This window comes from Cervus canadensis, chromosome X (genome assembly GCF_019320065.1).
Source record: "Cervus canadensis isolate Bull #8, Minnesota chromosome X, ASM1932006v1, whole genome shotgun sequence".
Taxonomy (NCBI): domain Eukaryota; kingdom Metazoa; phylum Chordata; class Mammalia; order Artiodactyla; family Cervidae; genus Cervus; species Cervus canadensis.
The window spans coordinates 12,982,881-13,006,853 of NC_057419.1; the positions used below are offsets into that span (position 1 = coordinate 12,982,881).

Sequence of the window (23,973 nt, forward strand, 5' to 3'; positions counted from 1 at the left end):
CTCCCCTGCTGCAAAAAATCCAGCCAGCTGTCTTTTTTTTTTTGTTTGGGGTAAATAAAATTTTATTGGAATACAACCACACCCATTTGTTTATACACTGCTACAGGAGAGAATGGAATAGTTTGGGGCCCATAGAGCCAAAAACATTTACTACTTGGCTTGTTACTAAAAAAAAAAAAAAAAGCTGCCAACCCCTATTCTACACCAAAAAGCCATTATTTTTACAAACTGCTAGGGAAACTAGTGAAAAAGATGACTGTTTATGTGCATACGAGGGTACAGTTTTGGAAGTTCGCTGTGCTCCCAGTATATGCCAGGACTGATCTGAAAATCAGTTCCAAACCTCACCAGGCACTAAAGCAAGGAAACGTTCCTCCTCTGGAAGTTACAGAGCTGGAAATAAAGCCACTGACAGGCTCAAGGATGAAACCCCATGGTACTTGGACCCGTGGACAGCTCAACCCCTCCTTAGGGTAACAGAGCCAATTATTTATTGCAAGTTGACACCACAAACAAAATGACCACTCCGAACAGAACTATGAAGCAATTCGTTCGGCTAACAACCAGTCTCCAAGTCTAGACAATTTTTAATCCCAACGTAATGACAGATCCCAACGTTAATAAGCTTCCACCCGGCCAAGATTACACACTCAGCCAGAAACAGCCAAGGTGAAGGATACGTGGTGGAGAGTTTAGGTTTTGACATGCCCCAGCTGGGGGTGCCCAAGGGCTGTGTCCAATCGGAGGGTTGGTGGGCAGTTAGCTGGGGTGGGCGGGACGTGGGAGTCCCTGGGGAAAAAGATGGAGTGAACAGCAGGGGAAGGAACTTAAAAGACTGGAGAGGCGGGGATAGAGTCTGCCCACACAGAAAACAGACCCATGAACAGCGGAGGACAGAACCCTTGGGCTGCCTGGCAGAAGAGGATGAAGGAGCAGGAGACAGAGGAGAAAGAAGGGGTGGGTGTCCCCAAAGAGACAACAAGCGGACACGCGCAGAGCTGGTGAATGTGAGCATCACAAGAAAGCCTTTAGGCGAAACCATGATGATGGAGGAACCTGCAGGGTCTTAGGACAGATTCTGAAGGTAGCCCTTCCTACAGGCAACTCATCACCTGGAACGACTCGGCCATGACCTGGTGAGCTTTTCCGTCTCATCCCCGCAAACACTTGCACGCGAGACTCTCTCAAAGCACCGTCATTAACGTCTGGCTAAGGGACTTGCCTGGAGATCCAGTGGCTGAAGACTCTGAGCTCCCAAATGCAGGGTGCCCAGGGTTCTATCCCTTGTCAGGGAACTAGATCCCACGTGCCACAACTAAAGATTCTGAACCCTGCAATGAAGACGGAAGACCTTCAACGAAGATCTAGTTCGGCCAAATAAATAAAAAATTTTTTGAACAAAGGTCTGGCTTCACTCCGAAGCCCAAATCACATCGTGTTGCTTCCCTTCATCTGCAAAGACTTCCCAGCTCCAGCCGCAAAGACCGAATTCCAAGGCAGCCTGTCTGCCTCACCCAAACCACACTCCACCTACACTCCCAGCAAAAAAAAACGGCTCCAGGTTTGGGAGACAGAGTAGCCGGGAATCTCTGCCCGCCTCAGCTTCCTCCCCAAGACAAAGCGTTTGTCCGACATTTTTCACGCTCACGGCGAAGAGAGTTGCAAACGAGGCAGCTTTGAAGACCCCATCAAGCTTCCCCCGTGAGGAAGACTTCATTAGGCTTGAACCTGGGGAAGTGCAGACCGGAACCTGGCCCTAGGGTTCCAGGAATACGGCTCTGCCCGTCAGCTGTGTATACTCTTATCATGCGTTACCCGTGATGAGTCATGCCTCGAACGCATCGTGCATTGCATACACGCATGCTCCTTTTACCGCCATCCTCTGTTTAACAGTCAAGAGAGCTCTGGGCACTGCCAGTTGCAGAGGGCACCATCTGCAGAAGCCACAAACAGGGCAGTCTTGCTCTACAACCACTGGACAAACTTCTCAGTGTCCTTCCTTTGCTCAGGGGGAAAAAAAAAACACAAAACTCCCTTTACAAAAGGGCAGGCAGGCAAGGACAAAGGAATCCACACCCACCCACGATGCCTGTCCATGTACCCCGGTCAGAAGGAAAGCCCCAGGCACACTCGCCAGGCCGAATATTCCGGTTTGGATTATTCACTGGAATTCTGTTTGCCAAACTCCTGTTGAGTTTTTAGGGCTTCGAAGTGTTCAAAAAATGAGCAGACTGCCTTGCTGTCCTGACGGAAACGTTTATTCTGGAAACAGCAAGAGGGAGGGAAGGGGAAAAAAAAAAACAACAAAAAAAACAGTCCACGGAAGTCTTTTTGGAAGCAAGCTTTCATATTTCAACCAACGGATGTTGTTACGGATGATCAAAGATGACACCCACCAAGGGCGGGGGGGACCCTGATTCTCGTGGGAGCCAGGACTCACTCGGGAAGGAACTGAGTCAGGGCAGTGGGGGTGAGAGGGGCAGGGCTCGGGGCTGGAGATGAAAGACCTTCAGCCCCGGACAGCAACTTGAAAGGGCCAGCAGACATGGGGGTGGACATTCCACGGGAGGGGGGTGAGGAGCCGGGGCCATCTGAAGAATGTCAGCCTGGCGGGCGAGCACGGTGCCCTGGCAAGGGGAGCCTTTGAAGATAAGGCTGGAAAGAGGAAGATGAGGAATTTGACCTTGAGTTTCTGAAGCCGGAAGGATACCCTGGAGGCAGCGGTGGGGCCGGGTGGGGGTGGGGTCCCAGAAGGCCCGGCACAGAAGCAGAGAGGTGACCCTATATCATACGAGCAAATGCGTCTAGCAGCTTCATCCTCTAGGTAGACAGGAAAAAGCATCTCTCCCGACCAGAACACATCACAGATCAGCAGCCGCACGCGCTCAAACCAAGACAGGGCAGGAAACACAAACGTCAGCAAGGGCTCCGGCAGCTGGGAAGGCAGGTCGAGGGACATACTCACTGATGGACGTCAAGGGCCACTGCAGGAAAGGGGTGTGCAGTAGAGCTCAGATATGGAGCTTTGACGGTCGGGGAAAATCGCAACCACCAGAGATCAGAACGGAAGGGGAAGGAACGTTTAGGTCCGGCATCGGATTTCAAAGGCTGTGAATCACACCGGTGACTTATCAGTTATGACTAGAAAGCCATCCAGGGGAGAGCCAGGACAATCACTGATTGTCACCTCTCTGGTCACCCTCCCGATTTCCCTTGTCTCCCAAGAGAGACCTGAGTCATCCAGGAAGAGGCTCCAATTGCGAAGCAATTGGAGAGCGCATCTTTGGTAACAGAGAAGCCTGTGGGAAAAAATAAATAAATAAATAAAAAACCTCCACTGAAATGTATCCAGACTTGCACATACTCTCATCACTGGTCTGTCTCCTTGGACAATCCCGGGGAGCGTCTTATCAGCCATCTGTGGAATTCAAGCTTCCCAGGAACTCTCAATTCAGTTCCGATTCTCTGCACTCCCGTGGACTACAGCACACCAGGCTTCCCTGTCCATCACCGGCTCCCGGAGCTTGTTCAAACTCATGTCCACTGAGTGGGTGATGCCATCCAACCATCTCATCCTCTGTCATCGCCTTCTCCTCCTGCCCTCAATCTTTCCCAGCATCAGGGTCTTTTCCAATGAGTCAGTTATTTGCATCAGGTGGCCAAAGGATTGGAGCTTCAGATTCAGCATCAGTCCTTCCGATGAATATTCAGGACTGATTTCCTTCAGGATGGACTGGTTGGATTTCCCTGCAGTCCAAGGGACTCTCAAGCATCTTCTCCAACGGCACAGTTCAAAAGCATCAATCCTTCGGCGCTCAGCTTTCTTTATGGTCCAACTCTCACATCCATACATGACTTCTGGAAAAACCATAGCTTTGACTAGATGGGCCTCTGTTGGCAAGGTAACTGACTTTGTTGGCAAAGTAGTTGAATGGAGAATCCCACGGACAGAAGAGCTTAGCAGGCTATGGTCCACAGGGTCGCAAAGAGCTGGACACAACTGAAGCGGCTTAGCACAGCATGTCCTGGGCGTCAGCTGACTATTTCATGGGGGGGTGGGGGTGCGGGAATTTTTTTAACCCAGCACCACAAAACATACCCAATGGCAATTTTGTGTCACAACTGCGCACAAAATATGTTTTGAACATTTAAAATGAGCTCGACTCCCAGGTGTTTTAGTAGAATCACTTCCCAAAGAAAAGCACTTCTTTGCCTTGGCTCTTTCTTGTCATGACAAGACAAGAAAGTGTCTCATCATGACCCTCCAGTTTCCCATAATGTGCCATGAACATGCCATGAAAAACTGCAAATCAAGCATGCAGTGCTTATGATATTAAACTGTGAGTTAATGGGACATATATGATGGCACAGCCTATCAATATTTGGTATCCTCTTAAGGAAAAGTAGCTTCCGCATTTTAGGCTAGGAAAGTCACTGGAGTATCTGTTTAGAAAGGAAACTATATGGTTTTTCAGATGTTCAGGACATACATTAAGAAGGGTGTACGCTGTTTACAATAGCCATGTAGCAACCTAGATGTCCATCAGCAGACGAATGGATAAGAAAGCTGTGGTACATATACACAATGGAATATTACTCAGCTACTAAAAAGAATGCATTTGAATCAGTTCTAATGAGGTGGATGAAACTGGAGCTTATTAGGCAGAGGGAAGTAAGTCAGAAAGAAAAACACCAATAGAGTATATTAACACATATACATGGAATTTAGAAAGATGATAATGATGACCCTATATGCAAGACAGCAAAAAAGACACAGACGTAAAGAACAGACGAAGGCGAGGGTGGGATGATTTGAGAGGATAGCATTGAAACATGTATATTACCATATGTGAAAGAGATAGCCAGTCCAGGTTCGATGCATGAGACAGGGTGCTCAGGGCTGGTGCACTGGGATGAACCAGAGGGGTGGGATGGGGAGGGAGGTGGGAGGGGGATTCACAATGGGTAACACATGTACACCCACGGCTGATTCATGTCAATGTATGGCAAAAACCACTACAATATTGTAAAGTAATCAGCCTCCAATTAAAATATATGAATTAATTAAAAAAAGAAGGGTGTACAAACCGAACTGTGTACAAATCCTCAAAACAACCAATAAAACTTCAATTAGAGGGGAAAATTACTTTCCTCGTGCTTGACAAAATGTTATCTCGAAAAACAAGGAAAGTGGTAACCACCTCCACACACACACACACACACACACACACACACGTCTAAGAAGAAACCCCAAAACCCACCTCATACATTTCAGATTCAGATGAGCAAGTCTATATTTAGTCCCGCACATAAGAACATAAGGGTGTGCTCTGAAGATTCTAACACACTCCCTCCACTCATCACCAAGGTGAGGGCTGCATCACATGGGGCCCCAAGACCAAGAAAGGCAGACGTGGCCCAGACAGGTGGACAGAGCCAGGCTGATGGATAGAGCAGGCCAAGGAGAAGTCTGAAAGACCTGGGGGCAGCAGAGGCTGCAGTAGCAACCAGAAATCCAGAGAGAAACAGGAAAGAATGTGACTGCTCAAGGAGACCTTTTAAGAAACAGAGTTTTTTTTGGGGGGGGAGGGGATCTTCCCTGGTGGTCTAGTAGATAGGAATTGCTTGCCAATGCAGGGGAGACAGGTTCAATCCCTGGTCTGGGAAAATCCTACACGCTGCAGAGTAACTAGTCCCATGGGCCACAACTATTGAGCCTGTGGTCTAGAGTCTGGGAGCTGCATCCACTGAGCCCATGTGTTGAAAGCATGGAAGCCGTAGCGCCCTAGAACCCATGCTCTGCAACAAGAGAAGCCACCACAGTGAGAGGCCTGTGCACCACAACTAGAAAGTGACAATCTTAGTCACTCAGTCGTGTCCGACTCTTTGCAACCCCATGGGTTATAGCCCGCCAGGGTCCTCTGTTCATGGGATTCTCTAGGAAAGAATACTGGAGTGGGTTGCCATGCCCTTCTCCAGGGGATCTGCCCCACCCAGGGATCAAACCCAGGTCTCCTGTATTGCAGGCAGATAGAATGTTTACCCTTTGAACTAACAGGGAAGCCCACCGCCACTACTGGGTGGCCCTTACTCACCACGACTAGAGAAAGCCCTTGTGCAACAAGGAAGACCCAGCACAGCCAAAAACAAATACATTATTTGTTGTTCAGTCATTCAGTCCTGTCCGACTCTTTGTGACCCCGTGAACTGCAGCATGCCAGGCTTCCCTGTCCTTCACAAACTCCCAGACTTTACTCAAATTCATGTCCATTAAGTCGGTGATGCCATCCAACCATCTCATCCTCTGTCGTTTCCTACTCCTGCCCTCAATCTTTCCCAGCATCAGGGTCTTTTCTAATGAGTCGGCTCTTCCTGTCAGCTGGCCAAAGGATTGGAGCTTCAGCTTCAGCATCAGTCCTTCCAATGAATATTCAGGACTGATTTCCTTTAGGATGGACTGGTTGGATCTCCTTGCAGTCCGAGGGACTCTTAAGAGTCTTCTTCAATAGCACAGTTCAAAAGCATCAAACACATAAATAAAACAGTGCAATTTTAAAAAAAGAAATGCAAAGGGAAGGAAATTTGCATCAGGGGGTCAGCAGTGGCAATTCAGAACCCAAGCCAGTCAGCAGGGGGCACCGGAGGGACACTGGATGACAGGGCTTCCCTTCAGAAGTCAGCCCTGCTCCCAAGGGCAAGGCAGTGTCTTGACTCTTTTCAAACCAATGGACTGCAGCACGCCAGGCTTCCCTGTCCATCACCAACTCCCAGAGATTGCTCAAACTCATGTCCACCACATCAGTGATGCCATCCAACTATCTTCATCCTCTTCATCCCCTTCTCCTCCCGCCTTCCATCTTTCCCAGCATCAGGGTCTTTTCCAATGAGTCAGTTCTTCGCATCAAGTGGCCAGAGTATTGGAGTCTCAGCTTCAGCATCAGGCCTTCCAATGCATATTCAGGACTGATGTCCTTTAGGATGGACTGGTTGGCTCTCCTTGCAGTTCTGTTGCTCAGTCGTGTCTTGCCTCTTTTCAAACCAATGGATTGCAGCACGCCAGGCCTCCCTGTCCATCGCCAGCTCCCGTAACTTGCTCAAACTCGCGTCCGCCGCGTCGGTGACGCCATCCAACCATCTTCATCCTCTGCTGTCCCCTCCCCATTCTGCCTTCAATCTTTCCCAGCATCAGAGAGGTCACCGGCCACAAGCCTGAAGGTGGTGTTCCTTCCAGCTGCCATACTCTTCAGAGCTCACTTTACCCCAAGCAGTGCCTAGTTAATCATTCTTCACTAAGTTGATAATAAGGAATCGTCTGCTGACAGTAATTCTTTACACCCGGGGTGGCAAACTTTTGCACTGAGAGAGCCATACGGTAAGTATTTTAAGCTTGGGGACCGGGGGTTGGGGGGGGGGGGTGGTAATCTTTCGGTCTCCATGGCAACCGCGCAACCCCGCCCAACAGACGAACCGGAAGGGGTGTGTTGGTATGTGGCCAGTGCCCGGAAGCCTGCTTTCTATTAAGCAGCCCCTGCTCCAATTACTGCTTGCCTTCTGCCTCCCCAACCAGACCCTGACGAAGAGACAATTCCATGTGACAAGCATAGTGATGGAGGCATGCATGGGCCCCAGCATCACAGAGCGGGGAGCAGTCAGACCACAGGATTCGAGGAGGGGCTGACGATCAGGGATGCTTTCACAGAGCTGAGGGCGAAGGTGCTAGGACTTCCGACTGAGCCCTACCACTTCACTGCACAGTTGGAGAACTGAAAGCGTTCGTGGCTCAGTCGTGTCCAGCTCTTTGCAACTGCATGGACCGTAGCCCGCCAGGCTCCTCTGTCCATGGGGATTCTCCAGGCAAGAGTACTGGAGTGGGTTGCCATGCCTTCCTCCCCCAGGGGATGTTCCCGACTCGGATAGAACCCAGGTCTCCAGTATTGCAGGCAGATTCTTCACCACCTGAGCCCAGCAGGGAAGCCCGACTGGAGAGAACTGGAGAATGAAGCCCACTTTGTTGTTCTCGGCCTGTTTTCCACTCAAAACAATTCTGACAAGAGTTGGGGGGCCGGGGGCCTGACAACCCAGGACCATGAGAAGAATAAAAGGGAGACAATTACGAAAATATGTTGCAAATTCAGAGTGTTATGCAAGTATTATTTACAAAACACGTTATTTAGAATTTGCTGGCATTCCAATCAGGACTGCAACCCAGGGGAGGCTCCTGGACTCGCAAGTTCAGTGACAAACGGCCCCCACTCCTAATGTTAATAACACAAGGAAATGAGACACTTAAGTGTCAAAGGGAGATTGAGATTGCTCCCTTTACAGACACCCCAAAGTTATTTGGGTAGACTGGTTTCTAAGTCCTTGCATACCACACTGTTTGGGGGGAAAGTAAACCCCAAAGTTCAGTTATCCCAGAAGCTCTTAAGGTTTATTCTCAACCTACAGTTTCTTTTACCCGTGATGAGCTACCATACAGCCTTACAGAAAACTTCTAAATTGCAACACGTTGCCATTCACAAATGGTGGGGTGTCTTACAAAAGTTTCACCTAAATGGATTATGTGGAAATTAGCCCACATATCCCCCATTTGAAACACACATACGCACACACACACACACACACAAATGCAATTTAAATTCTCAGGCTAAGACACCAATACCTGTCTAAAAAAATGTCATCATTTATATGTGTATGCTCATGGCTGATTCAGGCTTTCCAGGTGGCTCTAGTGGTAAAGAACCTGCCTGCCAATGCAGGAGACATAAGAGACGCAGGTTCGATCCCTGGGTGGGGAAGATGCCCTGGAGGAGGGCATGGCAACCCACTCCAGTATTCCTGCCCGGAAAATCCCATGGACAGAGGAGCCTGGCGGGCTACAGTCCATGGGGTCGCAGAGTCAGACACAACTGAAGTGACTTAGCACACACACATGGCTGACTCGGGTTGTTGTGTGGCAGAAAGTAACACAACACTGCGGTACAGTTATCCACTAATTAAAAGAAAAAGATGTTGTGGTTTACAGACTGTGGTTTTTGCAATCGAGCAAAGGGGAAGAAAAGCAAACATGCCTTCTCCACAGTTGGCTCTCCCATATATGTGCTGTATGCACAGGTCAAGTGTTCCTAACTTAGGCATAGCTCTGGGTCCTCTTGGTTAGAATGGAGACTATGTTTTCTAGAAACACTATTTCCATACGGTTCATTACATCGGGTCCAAAGGAAACAGAACATGGATGGGCTAGCTGAACACTGGGATACCTCACCACGTTTCTCCCCCAGGTACCAGTGATGTCCAGGGCTGAATATTCCTCTGTGGCAGGGTTGTCCCTTACCTGGAGGATGTCTATGATCGCCATTCCTAGTCTCTGCCCACTGGATGTCAGCGGCATCCCCTTCCCGCCCCATAACAACTGGAATGTCCCCAGATACTGCGCAGTATATACCCTGAGGAATAAATGCAATCATTCCCAACTGCGAACCTCCGCTCTAGAGAAAGGATAAAGTGCCTGCCACACTCATGACAACCCTCGGTGGAACACACAAACAGGAAACAAGACTGCTCTGAAACGCCCTTTCGACCTCCTGCCCTGGGAAGACGCATCCACCACGGCAGGACGCCGGCAGCCTCCTGCCTGCCACAGAATGTCTTTCGAGGACTTCCCTGGCGGTCCAGCAGTGAAGACCCTGTGCTTCCGATGCAGAAGGCGCGGGTTCGACCCCCGGTCAGGGAACTGGACCCCACAAGTGATGCCATTGCCGTGCAATGTGGCCTCAAAATTAAAGATCTCCCACCAGCAACGGGAGAGAGGCTGGCCGATCAGGCCGAGTGGAGGCCCTGTGTTCAGTCCACTCCCACCATTGACCAGGCAAAACTAACGACTGTCGCCTTGCTCTGGACAACGTGCGTGCATGCTAAGTCACTGAGCTGTGTCCAATTCTGCGCCCTCCCCCCCGCCCCTCATGGACCGTAGCCCGCCAGGCTCCTCTGTCCAGGGATTCTCCAGGCAAGAACACTGGAGTGGGCTGCCATTTCCTTCTCCAGAGGGGAGTCTTCCCGATTGAAACCCTGTCTCCTGCATTGGCAGGTGAATTCTTTACCACTGAGCCACCTGGCAAGCCTCTGCACATTATGAGCTTTTGCCTGAACATCACAGGCCGGCGACAAAGAAGCATCTGTCCTTTTCCCCCTGGAGAAATGGTCCTTTCTTGCTTCCCGGCTGTGTTGGGCTGGGGTCCCCTCTACTCACACCTGCACCCCGTGTCTGGCTCACTTCCACTAACCCTCCTGGACCCCACGTCCACTCTGGAACCAACGGCCGCCTCCCAGCCTCCCGAATACCCTCCTACATTACCACTCGGGGCTCCAAACTCTCTGCTTCCCCTCCTCCACCGCCCCCATTTTTATTTATTTTTGGCCACAGGTGGCATCCAGGACATTAGTTCCCAGACCAGGCTTCGAACTAATGCTTCCTGCAGCAGAAGCTCAGAGTCCGAACCAGGGGACCGCCACGCCAAGTACCCTGGACCCTGTTGACAGCTCTCTGCTTAAGCTACAAGCCCCAGTCCAAGACTCTCGTCTTCTGGAGGCCAATCTCCAATGGTTATCTCTGTTTAACTTCCCCTCCGATACCAAAGTCTGTCTCACAACACGATAGGCAACGCTTCTGGCAAGGGCGAACCGAGAGGAAGAGGGGAGGAAAAGACGTCAGCGGGGGACAGCAGAGTCCCTCGTCCAAAGCCCGCTTTCATCCTATACCACGGGAGGAACACAGCACGGCCCGGGCCCCCTTTCTGGGTTGGTTTCACGCCTTATCAAGTCGGGGCGAACGCAAGCAGGCTCCCCAGCCGTCTGGGAACACAGTCCTGCCCTCGATTCCAACCCTGTTCTCAGAAACCTGGAGCAAACGCGCAGTGGGGACGTTCAAGCACCGGAACGGCTGGAACCTCTTAATCATGCAGTTTTCAAAGCGGAAACGCAGCCTTCAGGAGCCGATAGGCCATCGAGAGGCAGGAAGAGGAACTGCTGGCCACAAGAACAAAAGTGCCCCCGGCCTGGGAGACGGGCGGCTGTTTTGTCTGCAATGGACGGACGGACGGGCCCCAGTCTCGGGGCCACTTCAAAGAAGCCGGGACGCTTGTTCAGATAAGGCTGCCGCTGGGCGGCACGACAGAGGGGACTGGTCAGGGGCGGGATCCAGCGGAGGAGGCCACCTCGCCTTCCCTAGGGGTGAAGTCAGAGCTCCCTGCAGGCTTTCATCTTTTTATCAGGTAAACACATGGGTGATCTCACCCATCACGAGGGCTGTGCTTCTGGAAAAAGTCCTTTCCACGGGTGTTGTCCCAGGCAAAATGCTTGGGGTGTCCTCCTGAAACCCAACTGCGCTGCCCTGGGGCAGTTCCCTGGTGGTCCAGGAGTGAAGACTCCCGTGCATGCAGTGCAGAGAAGGGTGCATGGGTTTCATCCCTGGTCGGGGAACTAAGACCCCACATGATGAGGCCAAAAAGGAAAAAAAGAAAAAGAAACCCAACCCCCACCTCAGTGTGATGATCTAAGGAGCTGGGGGGTCGTTGGGAGGAGACTGGGCCATAGGGTGGAAAGTGAAAGTCGCTCAGTCGTGCCTGATTCTTTGTGACCCCATGGGCTATACAGTCCGTGGAATTCTCCAGGCCAGAATACTGGAGTGGGTAGCCTTTCCCTTCTCCAGGGGAATCTTCCCAACCCAGGGATCGAACCCAGGTGTCCTGCATTGCAGGCGAATTCTTGACTACCTGAGCTATCAGGGAAGCCCAAAAGTAGGGCTGTTTGACTGCTTTAAGTAAGTGAACATTACTTTGATTGCTTTCTACAGGGGATCTTCCCAACCCAGGAAATGGAACCTGGGTCTCCTGCACTGCAGGCAGATTCTTTACCAACTGAGTCACAAGGGAAGCCCATGAGGGCGGAACCTTCAGAGACGACATCAGGGCTGTTACACTGCACCAAACATTCCCAAGACCTTCCTGACGCCTTCCACCACGTAAGGCCACTAGAAGAGACCACCTATGAACCAGGTCCTCAGCACACACTGAATCTGCCAGCAACCACATGGACTTCCAGACTCCAGACCGTGAAAATTAAAATGTTTGTTCTTTATAGGTTTGTTTTTTTTTTTCCCCAATCACAGCCTAAATGTTATCACCGACTCAACGGACATGAGTTTGAGCAAACTCCAGGAGATGGTGATGGAGAGGGGAGCCTGGCGAGCTGCAGTCTGTGGGGTCGCAAAGAGTCAGACACAGCTGAGCAGCTGAACAACAACAAATTGGACAAAGACAGATGCCAAAGGTGCAGCTCACAGGGCCTAGCTAAGCACTGTGGGGAACACAGAATTTCAGGATTTGTACATGCTAGTGCTCAGAGCGTAGGGAAGGGTCTGGGGTACAAAGACACCAGTTCTCCAGAGGGGCCCTGGGGACAGGGCAGGGTGCTCCTCACTGAAGGCCCAGTGCTATCCGTGCCTGGCCTCTGGTTCAGTTCAGTTGCTCAGCTGTGTCCGGCTCTTTGCGACCCCATGGACTGCAGCACACCAGGCCTCCCTGTCCATCACCAACTCCCGGAGCTTGCTCAAACTCACTTCCATCCAGTCGGTGATGCCATCCAACCATCTCATCTTCTGTCGTCCCCTTCTCCTCTCGCCTTCAATCTTTCCCAGCATCAGGGTCTTTTCCAGTGAGTCAGTCCTTCGCATCAGGTGGCCAAAGTACTGGAGCTTCAGCATGGGTCCTTCCAATGAATATTCAGGACTGATTTCCTTTAGGATGGACTGGTTTGATCTCCTTGCTGTCCAAGGGACTCTCCAGAGTCTTCTCCAACATCACAGCTCAAAAACATCAGTTCTTCGGCACTCAGCTTTCTTTATGGTCCAACTCTCACATCCACAGGTGACTACTGGAAAAACCATAGCTTTGACTACACAGGCCCAGGGAGGGCGGATCCTCTAGTGGTTGTTACTGTTCTTGAAGAGGCTGGACATCTGGATTTTTACGGGGAGTGTCCCCGTGTCCTCAAATTGTTGCCATACTTTAGATTTCAAGACTTGGTGAGGGACTTCCCTGGAGGTTCAGTCGTTAAGAATACACCTTGCAAGGCAGGGCATGTGGGTTTGATCCCTGGCCTGGGAACTAAGATCCCACACGCCACAGAGAAAGCAAACAGGCACAGAGCAACTACTGAGCCTGTGGGACACAACCAGAGAATCCAGGCATCACAACAGAAGATCCCACATGCCACAACTAAGACCCAATGCAGCCAAATGAGTGAGTGTCTGTGTGTTAGTCACTCAGTTGTGTCCAGCTCTTTGTGACCCCATGGACTGGAGCCCACCAGGCTCCTCTGTCCACAAGGGATTCTCCAGGCAAGAAAACTGGAGCGGGTAGCCATTCCCTTCTCCAGGGGAATCTTCCCGACCCAGGGATCGAACCTGGGTCTCTTGCATTTCAGGCAGATTCTTTAGCATTGGAGCCACCAGGGAAACCCTGATGCAGCCAAATAAATATATAAATGTTAAAAAAAAAAAAAAAAAAACACCTTGGTGAGACTCTTCCCCCACCCCTCAGAAAACAGCTGCAGGGGAAAGTCACATCAGGAAAGTCCTCAATGGGCAGCCTGTGGCTTGGGTTGTTCCCGTCATATGCGCCTCCTTTCTGCAGGTAGAACCCCCGGGCAGTGAAGTGCCCTGCACACCAAGGCGACCTCCTCAGCACCCACCCTCCAGTTCCCCTCTGTCCCTCCCTACACTTGGCCTGACTGACCTGCAGGGACCTGCTCCTGCCCAGATTCCCTGGAATTCTGTTGTTGTTTTTTTGGGGGAGGGCGGGGGGGCACCCTCTGTCACTGCCAGGATCAGGCCGTCTGTGATGGGTAACTGCCCTGCCGTGCCCCAGCTACCGTCATTGCGTACACTGACGGACACGGTCGCCGCCCGGCCAGAGTGGGTGGGGCCGGGGCCGGGCGGTCCTAACCGGAGACGGGAGCTGGCGGAAGCGGACGTCAGCTGGACGCCTCTGGGGAAAGCCTTTGTCTCTGCATCAAAGGGGCAGAAACATCTGGTCCCACCCTCTCTTGCAGCCCCGAACAAAGACGCGTGCTGTGGATGCGGCAGCTGGCGTGCAGCCGTGTGGCTGCAGAGACCCCGAGGGTCGAGGGGCCCTTAGAAAACGGCGTACTTCAGAACGAGCCCGAACTCTTTACAAAGCCAAATCATTTCTCCTTTTAATGCTTATAATGTAAAAAATTTCTAAAAAAAAAAAAAAATCCCAACATGGAAAAATACTTTAAAACAATAAAACTTCGTTGAGTTTTCTAATTCAAAAAGTATTAACAGGGTATCATTTATTTTCATGTCTGAGAAACAGGCTACAAAAGCCTATAATATCTTTCTATGCTCACATTTTTATTTACAACCAAGACATACTGTGGCTTCCCCGGTGGCTCAGATGGTAAAGGATAGGCCTGCAACGCGGGAGACCTGGGTTGGCTCCCCGGGCCAGGAAGATCCCCTTGGAGAACAGAATGGCAACCAGCTCCAGTATTCTTGCCTGGAGAATCCTCATGGACAGAGGAGCCTGGAGGGCTACAGTCCATGAGGTCGCACAGAGTCAGACAGGAGTGAGCAACTAACACTTTCACTTCTTTCAAGACATACTGCATGTACTCTAGAAATCTACCAGCTCCAAGTCATTACATTTTTCCTCACCTAATCCCCATACTGCTGACAGAGGAGTATAATGCATTTGAAAACTATATCATGGGAGGGGAGGGGGACATCCATGGAGGTCCAGTGGCTAAGACTCTATGCTCCTAATGGAGGGGGCACAGGTTCAATCCCCAGTCAGGGAATTAGACCCTGCATGCTGCAACTCAAAGATTCTGCATGCCATAGCTAAGATTCAGCACAGCCAAATTAATAAATACATATTCTAAAACATATATATATTAGATACATGTATATGGAGCAGAGGAGTAAGGACCTCCCAGGTGGTAAAGAATCCGACTGCCAATGAAGGAGACGTAAGAGATACGGGTTCAATCCCTGGGTTGGCAAGATCCCCTGGAGGAGGGCATGGCAACCCACTGCAGTATTCTTGCCTGGAGAGTCCCTATGGACAGAGGAGCCTGGAGGGCTACAGTCCATGGGGTCACACGGACTCGGACACGACTGAAGCTACTTAGCAGGCACACAGGGGAGTAAGGACTGATACTTATAAAATCTAGATAGTCTAAATCAATGAGACCACATGAATGGAGATTTTTCACCAAACACACTCCACATCTCCATAGTAATTTTATTTCTCCACACTGAATAAAACTTGAGAATCAAAGCAAAATTGTTAAATTATTATGCATCTAACTTGCAACCTTCCTCTGTCATCTAAAAATAGAAACAGAAAACTTTTTAACTACTCCACAGCACCCTGATATTCAAAGCAACATTGTACACAATTAGCCAAGACATGGAAACAGCCTAAATGTCCATCAACAGAGGGGTGGATAAAGATGTAGTCCATATACACAGTGGAATACTCCTCAGCCATAAAAAAGAATGAAATGATGCCATTTACAGCAACATAAACGATCTAGAGATTATCACATTAAGTCAAACATCGTATGATACCACTCAACATGTACGATCTAAAATATGGCACAAATGAACTCATCTACAAAACAGAAGCCAACCCAAAGGCACAGAGAACTGACTGGTTGTCAAGCAGGTGAAGAGGTAGGGTAGGGGTGGATTGGAAGTCTGGGGTTAGCAGATGTAAATTATTATATATAGGATGGATTAACAACAAGGTCCTACTGCAGAGAATGGCAAACTATATTCAATGTCCTCTGATAAAGCGTAATGGAAAAGAACATGAAAAACAATGTATTCACATATGTATAACTGATTCACTTTGCTGTACAACAGAAGTGAACCCACCACTGTAAATCAACTATACCTCAGTTAAAACAAACAAAAAAATTTAAGCTATTCCAATTATGATGAAACAGCAACCCCCCCCCCCAAAAAAATGAGCAACTTTTTGCCGCCTTTTCAGCAGCCAGCTTTCACAGGCGAAACCCTCATTCCTTAACGACTACATTTATTTCTCAGGTTCATTCAAAGCTTCGGGGGTAGGAGGAATGGGAACATTCTTTTTTTTTAATGCATATTTTAAAAATTAATTTATTTTAATCGGAGGCTAACGACTTTATAATATTGTAGTGGTTTTTGCCATACACTGACATGAACCAGCCACGGGTGTACATGTGTTCCCCATCCTGAACCCCCCTCCCACCTCCCTCCCCATCCCATCCCTCAGGGTCATCCCAGTGCACCAGCCCTGAGCACCCTGTCTCATATGTCGAACTGGAACTGGTGATCTATCTCACCTATGGTAATATGCATGGGGAACGTTCTTAAGTTAAAAAAAAAGAAAAAAAAGACTCACATTAAAATGACTTAACTCTTTAATCTCAAAAATATACAAGCAACTCCTGCAGCTCAATTCCAGAAAAATAAATGACCCAATCAAAAAATGGGCCAGAGAACTAAACAGACATTTCTCCAAAGAAGACATACAGATGGCTAACAAACACATGAAAAGATGCTCAACATCACTCATTATTAGAGAAATGCAAATCAAAACCACAATGAGGTACCATTACACGCCAGTCAGGATGGCTGCTATCCAAAAGTCTACAAGCAATAAATGCTGGAGAGGGTGTGGAGAAAAGGGAACCCTCTTACACTGTTGGTGGGAATGCAAACTAGTACAGCCGCTATGGAAAACAGTGTGGAGATTTCTTAAAAAACTGGAAATAGAACTGCCATATGACCCAGCAATCCCACTTCTGGGCATACACACCGAGGAAACCAGATCTGAAAGAGACACGTGCACCCCAATGTTCATCGCAGCACTGTTTATAATAGCCAGGACATGGAAGCAACCTAGATGCCCATCAGCAGACGAATGGATAAGGAAGCTGTGGTACATATACACCATGGAATATTACTCAGCCATTAAAAAGAATTCATTTGAACCAGTCCTAATGAGATGGATGAAGCTGGAGCCCATTATACAGAGTGAAGTAAGCCAGAAAGATAAAGAACATTACAGCATACTAACACATATATATGGAATTTAGAAAGGTGATAACGATAACCCTATATGCAAAACAGAAAAAGAGACACAGAAATACAGAACAGACTTTTGAACTTTGTGGGAGAATGTGAGGGTGGGATATTTCAAAAGAACAGCATGTATACTATCTATGGTGAAACAGATCACCAGCCCAGGTGGGATGCATGAGACAAGTGCTCGGGCCTGGTGCACTGGGCAGACCCAGAGGAATTGGGTGGAGAGGGAGGTGGGAGGGGGGATCGGGATGGGGAATACATGTAAATCCATTGCTGATTCATGTCAATGTACAACTAAAACCACTACAATATAAAAAAAAAAAAAAAAGATATGTAAAAATAAAATGACTTAACTCTTATGACCCAGCAGTGTCTCAGCCAAGATAGAACACATCAAGAGCTTTTCGGGGGGTGGGGGGTGGGGGGGTGCTTCACTGGTTGGCTCAGTGGTAAACAGTCTGCCTGCCAATGCAGGAGACACGCGTTCAATCCCTGATGCGGGAGGATCCCACACGTCACAGAGCAACTAAGCCCATGTCCTGCAGTCTGTGTGTTGCAACAAGAGAAGCTAGTGCAATGAGAAGCCAGACCACCACAACTGGAGAGGAGCCCCCACTCGCCACAGGTACAGAAAAGATCTCGCAGCAACAAAGACCCAGCACAGGCAAAAATAAATAAAAATTACTTTCTTTCTTTTTTTTTTTTTTTTAAAAAAGGAGAGTTTTTTGGTTGTGCTCCTCGGGAAGAGATGTGCAAACTTTCATCAGGGTGTCAGAACTTGCTTAGTCGCCCACTTCTAATTCTTCCCCAGGAAGACTTTAATATTCAGCAGTCAAGCGAAATCAGTTAATCATATACCAGTTTACACTGGGCTCTGCAAGTGGCCCAGTGATAAAGACACCTGCCTGCCAATGCAGGAGACGGGGGTTCAATCCCTAGGTCGGGAAGATCCCTGCAGAAGGGCATGGCAACCCACTCCAGTACTCTTGCCTGGAGAATTCCATGGACAGAGGAGCCTGGTGGGCTACAGTCCCTGGGGTCGCAAAGAGTCCCACACGACTGAGCGACTTTCACTTTCACACGTGTATCTGCTAGCCATGATGTGCGACCATTGGGAATTTTTATCAATGTGCTCAAAAAAGGAAGGAGACCGTTATCTCCCATGACAGGCTATTAAGACATACTTCTGTCCAGAATACGATACAGGATCAGTGATATGTGGCATCCAAAACATGACACAGGTGAACTTATTGATGACACAGAAAGAGACTCACAGACACAGAGAACAGACCTGTGGTTGCCCAGGGTGGGGACTGGGGTCGGGGAGAGAAGGACTGGGAGTTGGAAGTTCGCAGATGCAAGCTATTATATATAAAATGGGGATGTCCCTGGTGGTCCAGTGGCTAAGACCCCAAGGCAGGGGGCCCAGGTTCAATCCCTAGTCAGGGAACTTGATCGTACATGCTACAAGGAAGACGCGGCAGAGCCAGATAAATAAATATACATTAAACATGGAGAACCAGCAAGGACCCGCTGGACAGCACAGGGAACCCTGCTCAATACTCTGTAATAACCTTATGGTTACCAGGGGGAAGATGGGGGAAGGGATAGTCAGGGAGTCTGGGATGGACATGGACACACTGCTGTATTTAACATGGAGAACCAGCAAGGACCTGCTGGACAGCACAGGGAAGTCTGCTCAATACTCTGTAATAACCTTATGGTCAGCAGGGGGAAGGATGGGGGAAGGGACAGTTAGGGACTTTAGGATGGACATGGACACACTGTTGTATTAAAAATGGATAAGCAACAAGGACCTGTTGAACAGCACAGACACGGAACTCTAGTCCATACTCTGTAGTAACCTGTATGCAAAAAGAATCTGAAAAAGAAAGAATACATGTACATGTGTAACTACCATTCTGCTATACACCCGGACTAACACAACACTGTAAATCACCTATATTCCAATAAAAATTAAACGATGACAGTTATATTCTATATATACACATACACAGCAGCAGAAAATACCATTTGCCCCCAAGACACTTATGACAACTGCACGCTTTTTTTCCAGATGTTAGACAACTCGTATCTAATTTTTAAAATATAATTTTCTCTATGAGCATTCTGACAAAATGTTGGAAGCTGTAATATGCTGTAGAGAATTTTCCATTTCCTGACTAAAGTTACTAGCAAATGCTGCGTACCTACAAGTAATTTCCGCCTCGGTTACTTGCATATTTAAATCTTTTTGCAACTGCAGTTCTACAATCACTGATACTGTGGGTCTCATCCAACACTCCTGAAAACTGCAATTCATGGAGATCTGTGTACTCAGTAAAGGATGACGTGTGTCCCAGGGGAGACTGGGCCTTAACAGAAAAGAAACCCTTTGCCGGACCCAGTTCAAATACCAATTCAAGACGGCAGGGCGTTAAGAATGAAGCCTCAGGGACTTGCCTGGTGGCCCAGTGGCTAAGATTCCAGCCCTCCCAAGCGGGCCCGCGGTTCGATCCCTGGTCAGGGAGCTAATAACTAAAAAGATCCTGCATGCTACAGTGAAGATCGCAGATCCCGCGTGCTGCTACTGAGCGCCCAGCACAGCCAAAAAATAAAAATAAAAACAAAGAGCAGAAGCTGAAAGAGCACAGAGTCAGAAGAAAGGGCAGGAGGCAATGTCCTGACAGAGGAGAAGAGAAAAATCAAGTCTGTACCTTGGTACATTTCTGTTGCCTGAGCTAACAGCGCTGTCTTCACACAGAGACTCCAGAGGGAAAGGCTGCAGGAACCGGGGAGGAACGCCAAAGACCTGGGTTGGCAGGCAGCCTGCAGGGTGTTCTCTGAGGTCCAGCCTCCCGAACGGCCACCTGGCTCCAGGTGGGACATGTACGATCGCGTAATCGCCAGGTTCCGGATCCCTGCAGACACCGATGGAGAGACTCCCAGTCCTCCAACACGAAATGGAATTTATGACGGGGAGGTGGAAACCACAGGACCGAGAACTGCCCCAGCAGGTTCCAGAGCCGGCAAGGACAAGGAAAGTCAGCAACAGCCCCCGGGGCAGAAACCAGCCAAGAAGCTGGAGGCGCCTGCCGGCCTGAGTCCCAACCCCTCCCCTCCTTCCTTGACTTCCTCGTGAAAGGACAAAAAAGTCCTAGGATCTGAGAGACGAGAGACTGGCCCAAGGTCACTCGGGGAATGAACAGCATGGAATACGACTCGGCAATAAATCCAACTACACACATGCCTGAGACATCAGTCATGTCTGACTCTTTACAACCCCATGGGCTGTATCCTGCCAGGCTCCTCTGTCCATGGGATTCTCCAGGCAAGAATACTGCGGTGGGTTGCCATGCCCTCCCCCAGGGGATCTTCCCGACCCAGAGATCAAACGTGCGTCTCTTTTGTCTCTTGCATTGGCAGGCAGGTTCTTTACCACTAGCACCACCTGGGAAGCCATATATATGATATATGTATGTGTGTCTGCGTGTGTGTGTGTGTGTTACTAACTCTTGTGTCTGACTCTTTGCAACCCTGTGGACTGTAGCCCACCAGGCTCCTCTGTCCCTGGGGATTCTCCAGGGATGAATACTGGAGTGGGTTGCCATTCCCTTCTCCAGGGGATCTTCCCGACCCAGGCATTGAACTTGTGTCTCTTACTTCACTTGCAGTGGCAGGCAGGTTCTTTACCACTAGTGCCACCTGGGAAACCTGGTCTCAAAATACAAGTTTAGCTAAAATAAAACACAAAAACACTGGCAAAGATGGGCTCACACAGCCACCCATGTTGCTCCAGGGGCAGAAGTGAAGGAATCTGGCTGGCTGACCCTTGAAGGTTATGGGGACTGGTAGGGCCCCCCAACCAAGCCAAGACTTAACAACGGGGAGGCGATTTCCATAAATAAATCGGGGTGCTCCAAGGAAGGGCAATGGGAGTCTGGAACTCAAATGCCAACCATCGTCCACTCATCTGGGGACATGAACTCTGCAGCCATCAGCAGCAGGCCAGTCACTCACTTTATAATCTGAAGCCACCATAACGAGTCTGGGAAAAACGACTACCGCAAGTTCTATTGCTGCAGCCTGCTCAGTGCTTCCACTCAGTAGCAGACGGTCAGCAACTCAGCCCGAGGAAGAAAACCGACACTTACAGAGATCAAAAGAAACACAGAGTGGTGCAGTGGTTAGGACTTCACCTTCCAACAGGGGTTGTGGGTTCGATCCCTGGTCGGGGAGCTAGGATCCCGTATGCCTCCCAGCCAGAACAAAAAAAAACAAAACATAAAACAGAAGCCATATTGTAACAAATTCAACAAAGAATGTTAAAAAACAGTCCACATTAAAAAAAAAAAAGTCTTTATAAAAGAAGAAAACCAAAAACAGAGGGGAAATGTAAGCATGTGGAACACAGTGCCTTCTTGTCTACAGCCATCCCAGGCAGACAGAGAACTTGGGTTTAAATCTGTATCATTAAAGGCACTCAGCATTTATTACAAGCAAGTGTGTCTTCCATCTCCATAGACGGCTAGACACCGACATCACTTACGCTTCGCTGATGTGAACCCATCTAATTCACTTAAACAAAACCCTGGGAATGAGATGCAATGTCCCTTTGCACTTAACGGAACCATACGATATCTGTACGGTATGAGCCTGGCAACTACACACTCATTTGAGTGCATAATTTAATGGGCAGTTTGTAAATGAACAGCCCCCTGAGGTCAATGAGAGAAATTCAGCTTTGTCCTGGCTTCCTTTGGGTTGACTACTAAAACAAACTTGCTGATGGTCAACTCTGCAATAATAGCCGACCGCCAAGGTCAGGACACAAACTGCAAAGTGAGGCTGCTTTGTGATCATATACCCACATCAGAGGGCTTCCCTTGTGGCTCAGCGGGTAAAGAATCCGCCTGCAATGTGGGAGACCTGGGTTTGATCCCTGGGTTGGGAAGGTCCCCTGGAGAAGGGAAAGGCTACCCACTCCAGTATTCCTGGGCTTCCCCCTTGTGGCTCAGCTGGTAAAGAATCCACCTGCAATGTTGGAGACCTGGGTTCGATCCCTTAGTTGGGAAGATTCCCTGGAGAAGGGAATGGCTACCCACTCCAGTATTCTGACCTGGAGAATTCCATGGACTGTATAGTCCATGGGGTCGGAAAGAGTCAGACACGACTGAGCAACTTTCACTCACATCAGAACCAAGCCCTCTTCCTGGAAGTGTCCCCAAACCTTCCAGCACAGAACCTGGGTTATGGGAAAGTGTTAATCACTCCGTTGTGTCCGACTCTTTCCGACCCCATGGACTGTAGCCCACCAGGCTCCTTGGTTTATGGAATTTCCCAGGCAAGAATATTTGAGTGGGTTGCCATGCCCTTCTCCAGGGGATCTTCCCGACTCAGGGATCGAACCCACATCTCTTACGTCTCCTGCACTGGCAGGTGGGTTCTTTACCAATAGCGCCACTTGGGTAGCCCAGCTTATGGAAAGGGCTCACCTATTTTCTGAACAAAGACCCCAAACAGTGTATGACTGAGTGGTCATCCCCACCATACTCAGAACCCACGAGCAACTCTTTGCGTGGAGCATTTTGACAACAAGCCTCTTGAAAAGGTTCAGTGTAAAGGTCAAGTTTGAGAACCAGAACAACCACATTTCCGCAGTCAGGGTTGAAGACAAAGGCAAGGTCACGCAAAGCTATCTTGAATTCAGCTCACTAAACATGGACTCATCTGGAACCCAGCAGACATGTGCTGCAAAGGCCTGGGTGGGGTTAACCTCCTTAGAACAGAAGTCTTTCAACCCCACAATATACTCCTGCTTCCAGTCCTTCCCTGCACTCAGGAGAAATTCAGGCTACAGATGCCAGAGATTAAAAGAGGAGCAGTGTTTTTAAACTGACCAAGTCACAGGGACTCGAGTAAGTCGAATGGAAGAAATCTTTAGAAAGAACAAGGAGGGGACTTCCATGGTGATCTGGTGGCTTAAGACACTTTTGCTCCCAAGCTTCCATGGTGGCTCAGTGGTAAAGAAGCCGCCTGCCGATGCACGGGACTGGGATTTGATCCCTTGGTCCAGGAATATCCCACATGCCTTGAAGCAACAAAGCCTGGGAGCTGTAACTACTGAAGCCTGTGTGCCCTAGAGTGCATGCTCTGTCTGTGACAGGACAAACCACCACAATGAGAAGCCCGTGCCCCGCAACTAGTGGGTAGTCACCCTGCTCCAATTACAGGCAAAAAATAAATAAAGCCCGAACAGCAATGAAGACCCAAAACAATAAAAATAAATAAATAAAGACTGTGCTCCCGAGGCAGGAACATGGGTTCCATCCCTGTCGTGGAACTAAGATCTTGCATGGGGGCTCACAGTGGCCAAAAGTAAATAAAAATAAAAAGCAGAGTTTGTCAGAATGGATTAAAAATGGAAAAGTGGACTGTGCAGTGTGCACACCAAAGTTAACACAAGCAGGTTCCCTCATCACTTTCTGAGGACACCACCACAAATGAGAACAAACCCCAGAGAACACTCATTTTGGGACTGGCCATGCCTTGCCCCACGGACTTCTTAAGAACAGCGGATTTTATACAACTGGATGTTGAATTAGTTTTTCTCCCAACAAAACTTGTTTGTTTTTTTTTTTTTTAAATGTTTATTTATTTAGCTGCACTGGGTCTTAGCTGTGACACGTGGGATCTAAGTTCCCTGACCCAGAATCGAACCTGTGTCCCCTGGTATTGTGAGCACAGAGTCTTATTTATAGCCACAGGACCACCAGGGAAGCTGTTCTCCTGGTAAGTCTTTTACCAGA

The 23,973-nt window shown here is 49.1% G+C and overlaps 1 long non-coding RNA gene across 2 annotated transcripts in view; it reads right to left on the minus strand.

Annotated features, from left to right (window-relative positions):
* The window catches only part of LOC122434410, a 67,624-nt gene that overhangs the window by 16,138 nt on the left and 27,513 nt on the right, over positions 1-23,973 (minus strand). Inside the window, exon 1 of one of the 2 annotated variants that reach the window (XR_006267369.1) lies at positions 2,966-3,556. The exons of the other annotated variant lie outside the window; for it this stretch is intronic. This is a non-coding gene — a long non-coding RNA (uncharacterized LOC122434410). Of the gene's footprint in view, positions 1-2,965; positions 3,557-23,973 lie in introns of those variants that run through there. 2 annotated transcript variants of the gene reach the window in all.